General features: G+C 40.3%; 1 protein-coding gene across 1 annotated transcript in view; it reads right to left on the bottom strand.

Annotated features, from left to right (window-relative positions):
* The window catches only part of LOC121632794 (glutamate receptor ionotropic, NMDA 2C-like), a 64637-nt gene extending 61199 nt beyond the window's left edge, over positions 1-3438 (bottom strand). Inside the window, exon 1 of the mRNA XM_041974542.1 lies at positions 2227-3438. The gene's annotated coding sequence lies outside the window, so the exon portion shown is untranslated. The remainder of the gene's footprint in view (positions 1-2226) is intronic.
* Between the last annotated feature and the right edge of the window lie 2562 nt (positions 3439-6000).

The raw sequence follows: 6000 nt of genomic DNA on the forward strand, positions 1-6000 counted from the left end.
ACTACACGCATTCTACACACAAACTATATCTACATATACTTATTCAATACCTACTAATTGTGAGTCTAATATTCCCTCCGTTTGACGGTTAATTATGTACAGCAGCATGCTCTAATATGTGCTTCTTTCTGATGGTGCACTGCTTGACAACACTCCAGGATTTGTCAGCTGTTCGGTGCTGAGTGGGTGATATAAAGCTACTTGATTGTTTTAATCCAAAAACAATGTTGGTGTTCATTCCTTAATGCAATTCCTATCAGAATACCTAATGCATTTCATCCATGACTGAATACCTAATATCATCTAAAGACAATGAAGTGTATCCTGATTGACTCCAAGTGATGATAACAAGTCAAATCCAAGTTAATTTTCCTTGTTCATAATCCTTAAAAACAAATCTTGCTTAATACTAGAAGCACTCGGAGAGTACACACCATTGCCGAGCCATTGTAATTTTATTTTTGTTGTTGTTGTTTTTTTGCCAGTAATTGTGGGCATTACTTATGAGTTAGAAGCTCTGATGGCAAAATTATCCCTATCTCCCAATAGTAAAGAATCCTTGTAAAAAAAAAACTCCTGGATCCAGGCAGTGAGCCGGATCACCCCCAATATCAAATCACTTGTTCCATATTCCATTTCTGAGATTTCCTGAAAATTTTATTAAAATCCGTCCATAACATTTTGAGTTAGGTTGCAAACAGAGAGACAAACCAACGCCAGTGAATACATGACCTCCGCCTTGGTGTTCTCATTGCTGCCCCTGGTGGCAGGTTGATGCATTACAGCAGTCAATTCCTTTAGGATTGTTATCATATGCAGATGGCTCTAACCAGCTTTCTTTTATTTATTTATTTATCTTAACCAAATACACTGTATCATAAATCAATGTACAAACCAGGAAATTGGATCAGTTTTCAATGAACTATGAAAGTTTTATCCATAGATGCACCCTCTACCTCCTACAGGCATACTGTATATGCGTGGGAGCCGAAGCTTGTCTGTAAACCTGAAGATGATGAAGCCAACAGAATTATTTACATGCTTTTATTCTTTTAAATTACATTAAGTTTTTTTCTAGACATTCACTCGCACTCAGGTTCCTCTAACAAACTTAATAGAAGACACTGAAAAAACTACTAATATCTGACTAGAAAAACTTAATATCCAACACCATAAGAAGTCAAAATTTCAACTTCGGTAAGGTAAGTCAGTCCCTACAAATACAAAGCTAAACATGATATATTCAGATGATTATAGTTGATTTCATTATCCTTGAAGCAAACTTATCAACTACTGTTGAGAAGCTGTTGTTACTAGCCACAATCATTGACCAAGCAAAAGTGGACCGAACCATTGTAGGACATAGAAAGGGGAGAATGAAAGCCTTTAAACTTTATTTTACTTTGTTTTGCATCTGACGTTAGCACTCTGACTGTTAAAATGTTTCCTAAACTGAATGAAGTTCTTTTCTCATCCTTTTCAGGACCTTTACCAGAACCACAAACCACATATTGCAAACCACTGATACACAAAGAAAAACTGCCTCAGTCTGAAGACGTCTCAAATTAATAAAGTATTTTTTCTACTTTTTTTTTTTTTTTTTTTTTTAGAGAGAGAGATTGTTAAGAATTTCTTGACCCTTCAGATTTAGACCTTGTGAACCTTTTGAAGGAGGAGGAGCTAGTCTATTTAAGGTGACTAGCAGCTAAAAGAAACTGAAGTGGATGATGCTGCAACATGATGAATGTAAACTAGATCAATTAGAAATTTAGAGCTGCTACATGTTACGGTACAAGTCAATAAGCATCACCAGATACGACTGTAAAATACCAACACTAAAACATCCTGAAATGAGTCACACTAAATAAGCTCACAGGTACTGTAGAGCACACACACACACACAAAACAAGCACCATATCTCTGCGTGAGAAATGCTAATATGGTCTTTTACAGAGCCTCCTGTTCTATTAACAACTGGCTGCTCCGTTTCTGTCAGCAGCAGATGGGAGCTTTCTCTCGAGGAAACTCGTCACTTATGAAAACTGAAAGTATGACTGCACTCACACACCCCATGAGCTTCTTAGTCTGCCTCCGTTTATTGCTACATATCTGTCCCTTAGACTTAAAGGCTTATGTACACAGACAGCTGACAGATGATCAGATTAAGTGACAGATAAGAGTAAGTGTAAATATTTGAGAGAGCGAGACATTGTTTGACAGACTTACCTGTGCTTTCTGCTGTCATCCAACTTGAACTCCCTCTGCTCCATCATTGTCCTATTTTCCTCTAAATGTCTTTTCCTCTTTGTCTTCACCTGCTTTTCACCTGCCTCACTCCCCTCTAAGCACCTGTATGAGTCCGCATGTAGCCCGAAAGCAGGAGTGTGTGAGTTATCAGTGCCTCTGTGTGTGTGAGTGTGTCTGGATGTCTGCACACTCCCCAGGAGGACTTCACAACGTGACAGCAAGTGTATGTGATCTCTCCGTTTCTTCCAAAATCCCTCTGTCTGCCTGCTTGCTTTCCTCTTCCACTTCTCCCCTCTTTTCTTGTGTGTGTCACATTTGCAAGTGGTCATGGAGGTGAAGACAGAGCGTCAAAATGGGACAGGAAAGGAAAGTTAGGGAAAATGAGGGTGAAAGAAGATGAGATGTGTGAACCCTTGGATAAGCAGCCAACCTCTGAGTGTGTGTGAGTGTATGAGTCTGCGTAGCCCCACTTTGTTTAGCTCCTGTCCATATCCTTCAAGCTCCTGCTGTTCGGATGAGAGCCGTGAAAGAGGCAGGGGAGGGAGAGTAGAAAGAAATGCCTCCCCAGAGGAAGGGAAGGGGCACAAACCCTGGTAATACTTCAGCAGCAGCAGTGATGCTTCCTCGTCGTCTTTTCCCTTCTCCCCCTCTCTGCCTCCTCTTTCTCTTTTTCCTTCTCCCTGCTCAGGGTTAAGACGCTCAACAGATCCATAGAAAGTTAAGGAATCTCGCACACATACAAGAAAAAGTCCTGTGCACACCTCTGCATCTTGGGGGGAAAAGTTTCCCCTTCCTGTAGTTCGTTCACCCTCTTAGGGTACTCCTTTCTGAGGGATCCCCTGAGTGATGACGTGCCTCCTCAGGTCCTGTGTGATCCGAAAAGAAGAGGATAAGATTTGGGTTTGTCGACCACCTCCTCCCCTCTCAACCTCTTTCCCAGATGGATGCGAGGTGATCCAGATGTTGGTGGATGGTGGAAGCGTCTGGAACACGAAGAAAACAGCGGGACAGATGGTAGGTCTGTGGGGTTGAGCAGGCTGTGCACTATCAGGTCCTCATCCTGTTGCACTGATTTGTTTTTTTTTTCTTTTCCACCAGAGTTTCTCCCTCACCGCTGTGCTGTCGCTCATCTGCTGTTGTCACACCAGTAATCCTGCTTCTGATTTCCTCTGTAACTCCATCTTTTCTGCATCTTTCTCCATCTCCTCTCACTCCATCACAGCAGGGTCTGCATGTGAGTCCTGATAATAATGGTGCAAGGATTTAGCCTGCCTCCCTTCCTCTACTCCCTCTCCCTCACTTTAGTGCAACCCCTCCTCCTCTCCCAGCCCACTTTTGCTCCGTTTTCTCTGTATTATTCACCTACATCATTTTAGTTTCTATGCTTTCTATTTCCTAAATCCATCCCACTGTATCACTCTGTTGCTTTTCCTCTGCTTTACTATCAACAGGTCCAAAATAAATCCCATTAACAGCTTTGTTTTTTCAGTCAGGACCCCAAAGACTCTGTCAGTTGTTTATCAGTGTGAATGCAGTTTTACAAAGTCAATGAGCCAGCGGACCATCACAGAACAGCAGCCTTTGGACAAACTGACTAAATAAATATTTCAATTGACCAGGCAGCTCTGAAATATTTGCACAGCTAAAGGGGCTATACACCAGTTTACACATTTTTAGCTTAATTATCACAAACCTAATGCTAAGAATAGTGCTCTGTGTTACTTCAGCTCTGCTTTGCAGTCATTCTGACAGAAATGCTGCATTCAAAACTGAATACAGTTCAAAACATAAGCATTGAGAAACTAGCCCATGGATTCAGACTGAACAGTTGGGTCTCCTGCAAAAGTTTGCATAAGTCATAAAAGATAAAAGAAAATCATTTTTGCTAATGGACATAAACAACATATCCTTTTATTGTCATCCAGCATGACTTTGAAAGCAATGCATTTCAGTACAGCTCCTTGTTATTGTGCCCATTTCCCTTTGTGTGTCATGATACAGAACTGAGCAATCAGTAATAACTGAAAACATGTATGTCATTACAGTTTGTTTTAATGCAAACTCTCTTATTTAATATTCTTAAAGATAGACATATTTTGCCCTTTTTACAGAAGCTGACACAGTTTACTAAGGTGTTAATGAAATGTCTGTGTTCTAAATAACAAGGAGACAGTACAGCAGCTCATTTTCTTCCATTAATTTACACCTCTACTCAAGTGCATCATTTTGAGGGGCATGGAGTGAACCGCATGCAGGCCCGCCCAAGCGTTCATGGGACCCTAAGCAGAATTTTATTTGAGGGCCCCGACACCTCAGCACTTAACTGTTACTGGTATTTGATCATTTCATTCACTGTAAATGTAAGACCCCATTCAGTTGCATTATTTGTACTTAGCTCACAAATACTGGTGTCATTTTGCTGTGGTTTTCAACCTTACTGGGCTAGTAAATACAGAAAAATGGTCATGTTTTAATTTGTACTTTTCAGTTTTCATATTGAGTGATATGGTATGAATGTTCTGAACTTCAATTTGCACATGCACTGTATGACACAGGAAATTATTAAACCAGTATTATTTGTGTGATCAAATGAAATTTTCAGGGTGGCACATAGATATGAAAATATTGGAAAAATTTGAAAAAAATATTGTTTATATTTTTTAAACAACTTAGCTACTTTGCTGCTATATTTAACTATTTTTCAGGCCCTTCTATTGACTCGTTGTCATTAAAGCGACTAGTATCGATCCATCCATCCATTTTCTGTCACTTATCTAGAGTCGGGTCGCGGCAGCTGCCTAAGCAGGGAAACCCAGACTTCCCTCTCCCTGGCTACATTCATCAGCTCATCCAGAGGGATCCCGAGGCGTTCCCAGGCCAGCCGAGAGATGTAGTCCTCTCTCCGGTGGGATGTGCCCGGAACACCTCACCAGGGAGGCATCCAAGAGGCATTCTAACCAAATGCCTGAGCCACCTCATCTGGCTGAAGACCATGGTCTCGGACTTGGAGGTGCTGATGATCATCCCAGCCGCTTCACACTCGGCTGCGAATCACTCCAGTGAGAGCTGAAGATCATGGCCCGATGAAGCCAACAGAACCACATCATCTGCAAAGAGCAGTGACCCAATCAGCTAGCAACAAACCTTTAATGAGAAGGTGCTGCTCATTAAAGGAAAATATTAAAAAAAGTTAAAAGCACTCTAACATGTAGATAAGTTTTTAATCTCTAATTAAATTTTTCTATTTCTTTTTCAACTCTTAACTGAAATGTAATTAAATGTATTTTTACAGACATTACTAGAGCTGTGTCTACTATTTGATTCAGTCATCACCTGAAATCCATTTAAATTAAAAAAGGTTGCATTTTGGGGCATGTTCCTCCATTCTTGTTGCTGCTTTGACAGCTCAATTTCCCTCCAGGGAATAATGAAGGACTCTGACTCTGATTCTTAGATGTTTTCTTATATCATGTTTCAGATGGAGTAGTTCTCTGAGCCTTTACATGTAAATGTAAAATCATTAATCTGAAAGACAACTGCAACAACACATTTATATATTCAAAAAATGAATATCTTGGTTGAAGCTGAGCCAACAAACATCACATTTTTCTCTGAGTATCGAAAGGCCGAACACACGTGTAAAAGAAACAGAATAAATACAATGAACAACTCTGAAGTGCTTCATACACAGAAATATGTCTCATTGTTGTACATTTGCTGCCTTTCTAATCTGCAGATCAAAGTGTTCATGGT

The sequence above is a fragment of the Melanotaenia boesemani genome, chromosome 21 (genome assembly GCF_017639745.1).
Source record: "Melanotaenia boesemani isolate fMelBoe1 chromosome 21, fMelBoe1.pri, whole genome shotgun sequence".
NCBI classification, from domain to species: Eukaryota; Metazoa; Chordata; class Actinopteri; order Atheriniformes; family Melanotaeniidae; genus Melanotaenia; species Melanotaenia boesemani.